This window comes from Pteronotus mesoamericanus, unplaced genomic scaffold, assembly GCF_021234165.1.
Source record: "Pteronotus mesoamericanus isolate MK-2021 breed Mesoamerican mustached bat unplaced genomic scaffold, CSHL_Meso_final contig_116, whole genome shotgun sequence".
Classification (NCBI taxonomy): domain Eukaryota; kingdom Metazoa; phylum Chordata; class Mammalia; order Chiroptera; family Mormoopidae; genus Pteronotus; species Pteronotus mesoamericanus.
The window spans coordinates 10,543,481-10,557,459 of record NW_026555027.1 but is presented as its reverse complement, the minus strand read 5'-3'; the positions used below and the strand labels follow the sequence as shown (position 1 = coordinate 10,557,459).

The window sequence follows — 13,979 nt, the reverse complement described above, 5'->3', positions numbered from 1 at the left end:
GTGCAATTCAGGGTTAAGAACCTCAAAAGAAGTGGTCAAGCAAAGGGAGCAACCAGAAGTGAGGACCAGGCCCCGAGTCGGGGTAGGAGAAGGGAGGGTCAAGATCTGGGCTGAGGTGGGTCAACCAACAGGCACTGAGGTCGGGCACAGGCAGGGCACAGGTGGGCAAAGCAGACCAGGAGAGGCAGGGGTCACAGGTGAGTCATTGTTTGCAACAGGACAAGGCCGGGCAGATAGGTCACCAGCAGGGGTAGATGACAGTACCTGGGAGTGTCTCCTTCTCCCGGCCTGTGGACGCCTGTCCTGCCAGCCCACCTGCTTCCCCCGAGGGTGAGGACACTGTCCATCTACCAAAAAGCAAGGGAAAAGTGTCACGTTACCCAATGAACTCAGCAAGGCCAAAGTTATGGCATACCTTGAAATCCCACTTGGCTCCAGTTGCTTATCATTGTCGTATCTGGGGGTTCACGAACAGCTGATATACTTGAAATTTGATTTGCACTGATCAGCAGTTGTCAGACACAATTTCATAGGTCAAGGTACAGCTCCCTGGTGAAGTGACGCTGTGTGCCCCTGACTGTGTGCTCCTGTCTATGCCCCATGTGGGAGCTCCACTGTCTTCAAGGTGCCCTCCCTGCCTCTGCTCTACTCAAAGAACTTTACCCTCTCCTTGCAGCCTGTATAGCCTGAGCTGCAGCTCAAAGCTTCAACTGCTCATAACACACTGTTGGAACAGCAAGTGCCCTCAGATACAGCAGAAATGTGTTTTTACAAATCTGGCAACACATTTGGGAGAGTTCAGAGGTGCCCAGCATGTTGTGAACCCCAGCCAAGTACCAATGTCTACTCAATGAAGCAAAGCAACTGAGAAGGAGGCCCTGTCCATGGGCAGTGTCATCCTCCTGGGAGGTCTTTCCTGAGACTCCATGTGCAGTAACCCGGTGCCACCAACCCCAACCCGCCTGGGGAGTGGCCGGGGTCTCAGGAGGCTCCTTAATGGAATGCAGGCAGCAGGAACACACTTCTAAAAAACTCAGATGAAACCTCAAGATGTAGTCATTATCCTACTCATACCTAAAGAATTATGTTCCAGAAATAGGCACTGGATTAAAAAGACATGCAAATCTCTAAAAAGGGGAGAAACTAACAATACTTAGGCACTTTACTTTTTACAAGCATTTTCATTATTTTCTCCTATACCTAATATTTGCCAGATTGGGAAGCTGGTATGATTATCACCACTTTCACAGAGTAGGCATAAGGCTCAGAGAGGGAATCCAGTTGTAAGGGTCACAAGGAGGGAAGATCCTGCTCCATCAGCACACTGCTGGCCTCTGGGATACGCTCCTGTACAAGGAGCAGGACAGATAATTCCTTCAGAGGGTGAGGGTAAATTCAGGACACGTTGCTATTTATGGCATTTTAATGACTGTTATTCTGTGTCTCTTCTATGTAGGAGCAGTAATGATGCCAGAACATTCTCTGCTCTGTGTGTTCCCAGAGTGGTAGGTGAATTATTTCACTTCATGTTTCAGGTTTCTCAGTGATTAAATAATAATAACAAACCATGATTCTGGAATAAACTTGGCAATACACATAGATTCTTTTAAATATAACAACAATTAAACCTCTTTCTGGTCTTAGGTGGTTTTCGTAACTCTTCAAAACTATAGAAATTTAAGTATAAAAAGTAAAAATATAAACAAAGAAACATCAGACTCTCTCCTTTGCTGAGCTCACAGTCACTGTCACCATCCCTGTGAGCCCATGCAGGATATTCTGTGTGTGTGGCAGGAGACACACATGCCTGCTCTGTACCTGGCATAATACTCTTTACCTTTATACATCTTAAGATTTTCTTCAATCAGCACATTCAGAGGTACCTTTGCATAAGAAGTAAAATACTGTACATTTTTAATCTCAGAGAAGTTAACCAAAACCTTTTCCATATAGGTCTCAGCAAATTATATCCCATTAGGTTCATGAGAGCTATCTTTCCAGCTACTGCTCACACAATTCACTGTTCACATTCTGATCTCTGACAAATTGAGAGGTGAAATGTTACTTCATCAGTTTAACTGTACAAGACTTTAAGCTCTTGTTTATGTTCACTGAACATCTGGACTTTGTGTTTGTGAAAGGCCTGTTCATGGCCTTTGTCCACAAAGCAGAATAATTAATGACTCACCACGGATGGCTTGGGAATTATCCCATTTACCCAGTATGAGTCCTTATAAGCTATTTTTGGTTCTTTTATTGATAACCTCTATGTGATGTTCTTTTGGGTGTGGAGGCCAGCACTCAATCCACTGAACCACACCAGCAAGGACTTATGTGATGTTCTTAAATGCCTAATGGATTGGTCAATTGGCCTGAAAGAGCGCAAAGCAAATAGATTGTGCCCTTGGTCCCCTCTGCCTGCTCACCCCTCACCGTGCTCCTCCATCACTGCCATATATGCTACTGCTGCTTCTTGTGAGGTCTGAGTCATGAACAGCCTGTTATCCACATTCCCTGTACACTGCGCATGTGGGGTCCCCACCAGGCTTTCTCTGACCTTTCACACCTTCCCATTATGGCTCTGTATGTGTCTGGTTCCATCTTCAAGGAGCTCTTTTAGCATGGGTGTGTGAGCATCACTTTTCCCTAAGTCCTCACATGTTTGCAAATACATTACTGAGAAAATTCTTTCTTTCCTAAAGATTTTCTATACTTTGCTACACTTTTATCTAGCATGAAAATCACTGTGGAAACATCTGGGGCCAGTAGACATAAATAGAAAAATGGGTAAAACTGAGAAAAGCACTTCACAAACGAGATCCAAATGGCCAATAAGCACATGAAAAGGTACTCAAGTCTCATTAGTAATCAAAGATATGCAAATTAAAAACAAAAATAGATGTAAATACTCACCCACTAGACTGCCTAAAATATAACAGTCTGGCAATTCCTTGCCAAGTGCTGGCAAGGACAAGGAGTAATGAGAACACTGAAACACCTTCCCATCACTTAGGCTATTATTTTGTTCTGACAACCCTTCTACTATACAGGAAAACAATGTATCCACTGATTAATGGAAAAATTATGATGTGTTCAATCCCAACCAAAGAGAACCAAACAATTTTCGCAGGTAGGAAAAGATATGAATTGGATGGTAAAACAAACTTATAAAAGTAATAAATAATTTAAAAGCAAATAAACACAATTTGCATTGGCTCAAAATGAGGTATTAGGAAGGCTTGACAGTGTACCTCAGGGGAAAAGGACAGGATTTCCCAGTGGTCCGGCTGGAGGAGAATGGTGTAAGAGTTACTCTTTGGAAGACACATTCTTATTTCTGCGCTATTTTCTTCACCTAATTATATGCCTTTTTGAGGCTTATGGTTGTTCTGTACTGTGAGTACATTTCAGAGTTGCAGCACTGCATAACACCATTAGGACAGGATGATGGTACATGGAAACAGATTCACAACAGAACAGAGTGTGATGGGAGATGTAACCACTGTGGCAGCTCTCACATCATGCGCACATGAACCTACTGTTGTTCATCCAAACAACTGTATAAAATGACATTTGTTCCATATTTTCTGGTGGAAAAGGTTATATTAAGAAATTGGTATATGTCTCTTTTTTTTTGAAACCATAATGCTATAATATCACTTTATACAGTTTATTTAATTTGTTTTGGGTAAAAAGGTCATTGTATGGAGTAGGGAAAAGATGGTGCTCTAAAATTTGGTGTAGTTTGGAAGAGCAATTGCGGAGAAAAGTGGTTGCCTGAACAATCACTATGTGAGGCACCTCTGTATTTTGCTGGTCTAAGTATAAATTATGAAACAAACAGGACAGCCCTAACTGGTGTGGCTCAGTGGACTGAGTGCTGGACTGAGAAGCAAAGGGTCGCCAGTTCGATTCCCAGTCAGGACAATGCTTGGGTTGCTGGCCAGGTCCCTAGTAAGGGGCACATGAGAGGCAACCACATATTGATGTTTTTCTCCCTCTCTTTCTCCTTCCCTTCCTCCTCTCTAAAAATAAATAAATAAAATCTTTTAAAAAAACTCAGAATGGATCAGCTAGCAAAACAGACATGCATGAGCAAAGGAGCAGCAGCTCCACTTGGAGAGGCATGGCCATGAGACTAGTGCCAGATGTAGGCTGTAGCTCCTGGAAGAGCAATGGGCCATCTTGAAATCTGGTTGCTTTTTGACTGTCTTTGTCTCTAGTTTGTCAACAATTATGTGCTTAGATGTGAGCAAGGTGTTTCTTGTTTGTTTCCTTTTTAACTTATGCATTTTAGCATAGGCTGTTTCATGAATCTAGTATGGATATCTTTCAATGCTTTGGAAAGATCCGTGGGTCTTTACCTATTCAAATATTTTTGAATGCACTACCCCTCACTAAAACTCATTCCATTCCATTAGACCTTTTGACTCTCCCCACCGGTCACTCACATTCTATTTTGTATTCTCTGTTCTCTTGTGCTTCACTGCATTGAATTGCTGCCCACTCACTAAGCCTACTTTCTGTTGTGTCTAGTCCTCTGTCCAGTGAATTATTCATTTTAGATCCTATATTTTTCATTTTTAGAATGTATATATGATTCTTTTTATATATTATAATTCACTCTGGATCCCTCAGTTTCTACCACAGGTTCCAGTTATGTGGCATATAGCCCAGCTGTCTGCCTTGCTCTTAGTCCTTCCACCCGTTCCCCACCCACCCACCCACACTCTGCAGTGTTTGAGACATGTAAGAACTTGTGACCTTGAAAATGTTTCACAAGACCTGGTGTTTTAGCCTTTCCCAATTCTTATTCCTCTGCTCTGAGCCCGGCTATACTGGATAGATGCTGTACTAATAATGGTTGTTATTATGGGCACACTCTTCCAGTGACATTGCCCGCACCCCTTGTTCAGGACAATATGCCACTCAGAAAGTGCTCAAAACTGAAATTTATTTTTTAGCCGCCCTCCACACTACACTGTTAATTAAGTTTACAATCAACCAAAACCTCTAAGTCTTTAATGAATACCCACCAAATTTTAATGAATTCACTCAACATGTCATCTATGTAGAATTTCAGGTAGCTCATTAATGAATACCCACCAAATTTTAATGAATTCACTCAACATGTCATCTATGTAGAATTTCAGGTAGCTCATTTTCCTGGCCTCAAGAAATATAATCTATTGGACATGATCACAGGAAAAGCTTGATGTTACAAAACCCAAAGACTGGTTAAAGGCGACAAGAGCAGCAAGGTCATAAGGAAGAGGTGATTTTGTCGAGGACAGTGATGCAGACTCCTGATTAAGGGACAGGGGGAAAGCAAGCAAGCACTGTGAGGTAGGATGGGAGGGCTGGTGGAAGAAGGTCCATGACCCAACCATACCCATTTCCCTCTCCATTACCTAAACTGCCAATTAGTCATGCAAAGAAGTCAGAAAACAAACCACTTATGACCGCAAATGTGGAAACCTTTCTGCCAGCTCCACTGTGAGAGCATGCATGGCTGGGAGCCTTGAGGCCCCTCTGAAGACCTTTCAAAAATACAGTGTGCCCTGGAGGTAGGTCCTAACCAAATGGGGCACCATGTAGGAGCCAGAGGTCATGGGGCCTCCTCTCAACACCACACATGGGCTGCTGGTTTCTAAAGTGGCATAAGGCCCAGCCCAAAGGAGCTGCCTGTCCCCCAGCTCACAGTACAAGACCCTAAGAGAGATGAGGACCTCACATAATATGTCCACACACTTTGGGGCCCAGATGGGACCAGGACGGGCTTCTCCTTCAGGGAGAAGCAAACAAAGAAACACCAAAGCCATGAAACCATCCTACCACATTAAAAAAAAAGCACGTGCATACACACACATACACAAAACACAGCAGGAAGCAGAAGAACATATATTTATACATATGTACATACATATGTACATATAACATATGTACAAAAAGAAACATGAGTGGTTTCAGTCATCAGCCTGTCATGTGCTTTGACAGGAGAAAGAAAACAGAAACTCACAGAACTGGGGATTTTAAAACTGTAAACTGGCCATCTAAAATGAAAGGGAAATAAGACTATCATGAAACAAGTTATGTTAGTTATGTTAGAATTTAAACAGCCTTAGATGAAATAAAGTCTAAACAAACTGTTAAAGAAATATAGGACTTTGGGATTTGAAGGAGAACGGTGATCAGGGGTGATGCAGAGCCAGGCCAACCCGCATTTCACTTGGGCGCTAGTGTTTTCTAACATTTTGAGAAATTACTGTAATCAGCCCAATGCCAGTTCCCTCTCTGTTGATGGGAATGCAGAAATGCCTTGGGAGGCAGTTACAAGGATGAGAGTGAGGCACTCCCTGGGGACCCACGCTAGCCCTCAGTTCACACAGGGAGTGGTGCTCTCAACATGCCTTCGAGGGCAGTTTAAGCCTACAGGCACACCAACACCTTCTAACAAAGGGCACATTGTCACCTGGACTCCAACCAGGATTGGAAGGGCCATCTTCTCCCAACTCTCAGGGAACAGGTATTACTTACAGCAGCACTCTGTCAATGGTGGAAACTTTTCCAGTAGTTTCAAACCACAGAAGAGATGCAGGAGAGTGCTGTGGGGAAAAGTACCAGCAGCACCGGTAGTCCCAGCACTTCAAGGACCCAAAACTCAGCCAGACCACAGTCAGTGAGTGGACTCAAGGAGCTAGTGAGGGTGAATGAAGGAGGGAGGGAGACTGTGCCCAAGTCAGTCCAGGAGTCCTTGGGCCTGTGGTGATGTCTCCAAAAGCCTGGAATGCTGCTACTGGTGACAATTCCCCTGAACTTGAGAGGCAAGTAGAGTACTGTGTTCTGAAACAGTCCACTGCCGCTGCTGCCTCTTGCAGATTTGTGCTCACAGGACAGTGCAGTCGTGTTCTCAAACAGAGGTGAGAAGGCTGCAGCAGTGGACAGGAGGAGGTAATGGGTGGCTGGGTCCACACCAGTGACTTCTACCTGCTTCTGTCCTCTGGGCAAAAGGAATGAAAGTTTCCAGGAGGTAAAAACCATCAGATTCTCATCCAATGAAGACACTAAACAGGAGTGTTTTGAGCTGTCTTCAATGTTTCCTTTGCTAAACAAATTTAAATCTCCACAACTTGTAAAGAAAAGTCATGCTGATATATTATACTAAATCAAGTTGAATTACCAGGAAACTATCGCACAAGAATGTGATAATGATATACTGGGAAATCTGAATAAGTCTTCCTTCAGATATATTTGCTTTGCCACCCATAAGAAACCACGATTAAATCCCACAGTCTGATGCTAAGTAACAAGAATTCTGCTAATGATTTTCACTGTGTAATTGAAATGCCTTCAGCAACCTCCTGTCAGTAAAAGCAAAGCCAAGCAACACCCTATCCGAAAGTGAGTGTCTCCAATGGCAGAAATCTTCATCTTGTTGAAGGGTTGTTGCTGGGGAGCATGAGGGTGCCTCTGAGGGAAAGACAACAATAGCTCTGAAAAGGGCTTGACCTCTGCCACGGCTGGCACACAGGAGGGTGGCCCCACGGCCCAAGGGTCTCCCCTTGAAAGGGTTAGAAGACAAATTCCACCAGGGTAAGTATCAGGGAGCAGCTTGAAAGACAGAAACTTGCACATACTACCAAGCAAGGACACTGGTGGTGGCTTTGGCCAACCTGGATAGCAGCAGGGACTGAAAACTACAGGCACCTTTTCAAACAATCAAACAAAATCCCAAACCATGAGAGCTCATTAAACTCCCTGAGATTCCATGCCCCCCTTCACACTCCTCATCCCTCAGAGGACCCTTCCGTCTCCTGCTCTGGAAAAGGCCTAGCATAGACACTCTTCCTCTCTGGGACCATCACTGCCCTGTCTCACTGCTCTGGCCTGGGGGTGCCCAGCCAGAGTCTGACATGCATGCCAAGGGAGCCAGGGCCCGGTGGTAGCTTCCCAAGGACAGGCCAACAGAGACCCACCTCTGTCACCAGTGGGCTATCTTACTTATCTTACCAGTGGGGTGGGGAGGTATGTCCATCTACCTCCCCATATATCAGGTCCTTCATTTATTAAAATGTGAATAAAAGAATGCCACATTGGGAAGGTAAAATGGTGCCGCTGTTACACAAAGCAGTCTGGTGGCTCATCAACAACTTAAATACATAATTACATTGTGACCCAGTTGTTCCACTCCTAGGGATATGTCCCAAAGAAGTAAAAACAGGTATTCAAATAAAACTTGAACAAGAATGTTCATGGTAGCACTATCCACAATGCCAAAAGGTGGAAAATACCCTAATTTCATCAATGGATGAAAAGATAGACATATTGTGGTCTCTCCATACAATGGAATATTATTCAACCATAAAAATGAATGAAATTGTGATACATGCTACAACATGGAAAACCTCCAAAAACATGCTCAGTGAAAGAAGCTAGACACCAAAGGCCACATACTGTATAATTCTGTTTATGAGCCATGTCGAGACTAGGGAAATCCAGAGGCAGAATGCAGATTGGTGTGGCCAGGATAGGGGAACGAGGATGGGGAGTGACTGGTTAATAGCTATGAGGTTTTATTCTGGGGTTATGATGATGTTTTAGAACTAGATAGTTGTGGTGACTGTACAACATTGTGAATGTACTCAATGCCACTGAACTGTACATTTTTAAGTGGTTAATTTTATGTTGTGTGAATTGCACTTCACAATTGCACTAAATGGTGGCTACCTCAGAGATGCTTTTAGGATTAAAAGTGAGCATTATGTCAATGTGTATCTAGATGATAATAATGAATGTGTGTATGTTTGCATATATTTAGATATACATATAAACATGTTTTGTCCTTAAACAGTGCCTGACACATAGTAGTGATACTCTTCTTGTTCTTGTTAATGATGTGTTGGCTTTCGCATTTGCTGAAAAAGAACCCCAAAGAGCCAGCTGTAAACAACCGACAAATTAATAGCCATGAGGCCCAAAGGGGCAAGTAGACTATCAGGTTGAGGAGAACCCTAGCAACCACATACTCATCTGAACCTTTTCAATGACCAAATGATATCTGTTAGGGCTTGCCCTCAGGCAGGTTAACTGCAAATTACTCTCCCCAAAATGCAGCCACTGAGTATGTAAAACATGGTGCCTTGGACGGCTCAAGCACCATAACATAATGTCATGAACAAGGTAGCTTGAATGGCAGACATTTATTTCTTGCTGTTCTGGAGGCTAGAAGTCTAAGATCAGGGTGTGGGCATGGTAGGTCCCTAGGGAGGGGCCTCTCCTCAGCTTGCAGAGAGCCTCTTTCTCACAGTGTTCTTTCAAGGAGAGGAGAGAGAGCACACTGGTGTCTCTTGCTCTTCTCATAAGGCCACAGTCCTGTTGGATTAAGGCCCCACCCTCTGGATCTCACTTAACCTTATTTATCTCTTTAAAGGTGCTATCTCCAAGTGCAGTCATACTGGAGGCTAGAAATTCCATGTGTGAATTCAGGGACATAATTCAGTCCATATCAAATGGTTTCTGAAAATTAGTTCCATGATGAGCTGCATGAATGAATCAAGTGTGTCCTTAATGACTCCAGCGGTCCTCTTACAGGTGAGGCTTCAGAGAGACATCTGGAGGCTCTGAGTGAATTGTCATCCTCAGCCTCTGCTGTGAAACTCTAGATGATAATACCTGGACTGCCACGTCAGTATTAGGAAGGGATGAGAATATGGGGTATACCATTTTAAAGTCCCCATGGCATTTCCAAAGTTAAAGGGCATAATTTAGACCCAACATTACTCACCATTACTGTTAACACCAGAGTCTCCATGAGGCTTTCTGGGAGCATTCAGCTAAAAACATCATTCCTCAGCACAATTATTAAGCTGAACATAATCTGAACTTTTCCCAATCTCAGTGACATGAAGGAAGAGAATAATCAGCTCTTATTCAGAATGAATGATTTGCTTCTTTTATTTTCTCTGACTCTGTTAAACATCATTACCAGTGACTTTAAAGAAAGTCAGTGGTCTCCATGGAAGTCCCCACAATGCAAGGATGAAGCTGTGCCTGGGCCGGAAGGGAGGGAATCCTTTGGTAGCCAGCTGAAAGTGGGAGCCCAAGACAACCGTGGGACAGTAAACAACTAAAGAGCCACATTGGGAAACTGTCCCAGGGATCTGACAGGCTGGCTTGCCCAGTGACTGGGACAGCAGTCACAGCTCTGTAGTGCAGTTGTGGCTGTATTTATTTATGCTAGCCTTCTATTTTATGCTTTTGTTTCTACCAACTTCTTCCTTTTAGGAACATAATTTTTCTAAAACAAAAAATGTGGTCACATCATTCCTTGCTTTACATCCACCAAAGGCCTACCCTGGCCTGAGAATGTGGTCCAATGCTGGAAGGGTATCCTGGGCCCCAGCCTGGCTCCCCTACCACACCCACCCACAGCACCATCCCAATAACCTGGAGCAGTCAGCACAATGCCACGATGCTCTGTCTACCTGGAGTGCGCAGCCTACCTCTCGCCATCCCCAAAGGACCACCGACTCCAGTTCCAAAACTTAGGAATGAGGGTAGACCCAGAACTGTGTGCCATCATATAGGATACTGAAGTCTGCTCCAGAGGTGGACTCAGTGCCATGCAGCATCCCAGACCCGAGCAAAGTAAGTTGGCATCAGACTTTGCCTAAAAGATAAATAATTAAGGTGGTTCCCCCAAGCCAATTAGGTACAGACTGTTCCCAGAGGTGACAGAGACTCTCCAAGGCCAGGGCCATTCTGGATCAGGGCTGAGGGCACATATTAGGAGTGTATGTGTGTGTGCATGTGTGCACAGGTGAGAGACACACATGGATTTCCACACACATTCTTGTCTTACTTCACACACAGGATACCAATTACACACACTTCTTTCCAATCAGCATCTAGAAACTTAATCTCTAATGCTCATCAGCTCACTAAATGAACATAAAATATTCACATGAAAAGTTACTCTTTTCTTTAAAAAGGAACTCTCTATAAAGTGACAAGAAGTGTTCTGTCTGTATAAGTAGCTGCTCCCAGGACCCCCATACCTGCCCCTACTGAAGATGCTGCCATGCCTCCCTCTCTGTAAGGGAACTCCAGGCACCGCAGAATGCCCATGGGTCAAGGTCACCAAGGACACATGTGGATAAGCTAGGATTCGAACTGAGGGGACTGGCCCAAGGTTAACCACTAATTAGAAAGGAACTAACAGCAATAGCATTTGCCTAGTAAGCAGTGCCCTGTATATTCTAAGCATTCATCTCAACAAGCAACCCGGATAGAGTGCCAAAACCTGGGATAGTGTTAGAGCCACAGGGTATACAGGTGGGCCCACAGAGCACCAGACACTTCCAGCAGAAGATGTGCGCAGAGCTAGGGTGGTAGGGGCAACAGGAGAGCTGGCCCACGGACCTTCTGTACAGAGTTGCTGTCCTTGAACCAAGTCAGGCCAGAGAGGGCTCAAGAGAAACCCACCGGGTATTCTACTTGGTAGCTGTTTCTGTGATGACAATGGCCCTGGGCAGGGAAGAGGGAGCCACATTGAAGGCACCTTGAGGACTAGGTTCTGAGCCAGGCACCTGCACTGCCTAATGATTCTCTATGGTCCCCCAGCAGATAAGACCCTTGGCTTGGAGAGACTAAGCAAGTTGCTCCCAGTCACATGTGGTCAGTGTAGGGGCCCCATTCAAACCAGTCCCCATTTACTGTGAGGCAAACCTAACTCAGGCCACGGCAGGATCAGTGTGAGCTGGTGCAGGAGAAATGACCACAGAGAGGGCACGGGCACCTCTGGCTTCTCCCCAAACCCAAGCTGGAGAGACTGTGGCCCTCCAGAGCAGGTAACCCATGGAAGCTGACCCTGAGGCCTCTCTCAAGAAGCAAGGCAGGTGGAGGAGCAAGAGAAAGGACCTAATCTAGCCCAAGTCCTTGACCTCCTTCGGAAGCAGGTCCCTATGGTTCCCTGGACTGGGCTTTCCTACTGGCTCCTCCTGTACCAGGCATATGCCACATTTGAGAAGGACGTGCTCTTGGCAGGCCAGGCTTGTGCCCACTGGGAGCAGTAAGTAGATTCCCTGCCCAGTGTGCACTGGGCTTTTACCACTGACTCTTCCCCTCCAACTCCAAGCCCTTGGAGCCCCTGTCCCAGTCAATGGGTCAAAACTCACCACACCCCCTTCCTTCCTGGATCACCACATTATGGGCACAGCTCCCTTGGCTCCCAGGAAACTCACATCTGTATCCACACTTGTAATTATCACTTAGCAAAGAGAACAATGACACCATTTTCTCCTTTGCCAGAATGCAGCACACAGAAAGGGACATTTAAACCTTGCTTTTAGGTTCTGTGACTGTTTAAATTAAAAGCATGAAAACACCCTTGAGTTGGCTGACTACATGTGTCCCCCATGTGCATGAACCATAGCTGCCTTCCCCCTCCCAGAAAATTCTCTCAGGGCTCCTGTCTGCCAGATCACATCCATGTCTACATCCATGTCCAGCAGAAGCTGCTCAGTGGTTTCCCTACCTCCCCCACAGCTGGGTTTCTGCAAGGTGCTTCATGTCGTCAGTGAGATGAATTGAAACAGGTAGTAATAGGGTCAGAACCACCTACACCTCACACCAGAGGTAACTAGTAGGCAACCAGCTGGTTTTGCTGTAGCACAATGATATTCGTGAAACTCTCTATTACAGAAACAATTATTTCAATACAAAAAAGGGGGGAGGAGACTTTTGAGCTAGACGTCCACATTTCTAAAAATAAAGCTATTTTCTGCCACGATTTCAATAACAAAAGCCACCTATAGCATTACACACATTCTATGATTAGAAGCTAAACTAACTTGTTGTTTGATATAAATAAAATCAAGCCAAACCTATTAGTGAGTAAATCTGAGCAAGGTGGGACCAGGCCAAAAAAGCCAACAATCAGCCTAAGGCTTCTAGGAGCATGATAAACAGGGGAAGAAAGAGTGAGTGTCCTATAAGAAGGCAAGGGGAGATAAGGAAAAGGTAGTTGTGTTTGAGAGACATGTCCCATGCACACAGAGAAGTCCATATAATGTAAATCACATTCTCCCCAGGGCTAACAGCACTGCACAGGGTTGCCATGCAAGAAGAGGGTGGTAGAGCTGCCCCTCCCATGGCCCTCTGCTTCTGTACCACGAACACACCTGAGCTGAAGATGGCTGAGACACGACCACCGTCACCCCTCCACATCTGGGAATGCCCCCTTTCCTCCTATTCCTCTTCTCTGACAGGCATTCAACCAGGCAGATTCCCTAAAGTTAATTCTTCCACCTGCTACCCATTTATCTTTCAAATACTCTACGCAGAGAGAGTTCAGGGAAAGAAAGGACAGAAGATCAAAAATTAGAGTAAAGCAGTAACAAACCCATGTCCAGACAGCACTCTCGCATGGCTCTCCCCCACATATCATGATTATTACAGCACAAACTCTGAAGTGCCATAAATGCTGAGATTGTATCAGGAAACCTTGTGCCCAGTGCCCACACAAGACCTGGTACATGATCAGAACACAGGGAGAGCTCAATAAATGTCAAATAAATGAATTATCATTCGAGTGTCACCTAAGCCAGAAATGGGGAATATATGATTTCACTCAAGGACTCCAACGCCAAAACCTCAGTTCTGCAAAATATGCTCCCAGCACTAGAAATGCCCTTGCTACTTGTATTGTTTTCCCAACAAAGAAGCTGGTTAAAGAAGGGCAGATTTAGAGTCAGCTGTAGCACTGTCTGCCCAAGAGTGACCAAATTTGGTCACTCTAAACGTGTTAAACTTCTAAGCAAGGTGTGTTAAACTTAATAGTAAGGAAGAAAGCAAGCACTAAAGAAGTTAGACACATACCTCTTTTTAAATTAAATTACCTAGACAAAAACCCATAACAAAAAAAAAAAAGATGATGAAAATAACCACAAAGTTACAAGATATGGAAAAGGTCAGGTTCA

General features: G+C 44.6%; 1 protein-coding gene across 5 annotated transcripts in view; it reads right to left on the bottom strand.

Annotated features, from left to right (window-relative positions):
- Positions 1 to 13,979, bottom strand: part of PCBP3 (poly(rC) binding protein 3) — a 215,770-nt gene that overhangs the window by 98,153 nt on the left and 103,638 nt on the right. The window contains exon 3 of one of the 5 annotated variants that reach the window (XM_054579258.1): positions 265 to 347. The exons of the other annotated variants lie outside the window; for them this stretch is intronic. The gene's annotated coding sequence lies outside the window, so the exon portion shown is untranslated. The remainder of the gene's footprint in view (positions 1 to 264; positions 348 to 13,979) is intronic. 5 annotated transcript variants of the gene reach the window in all.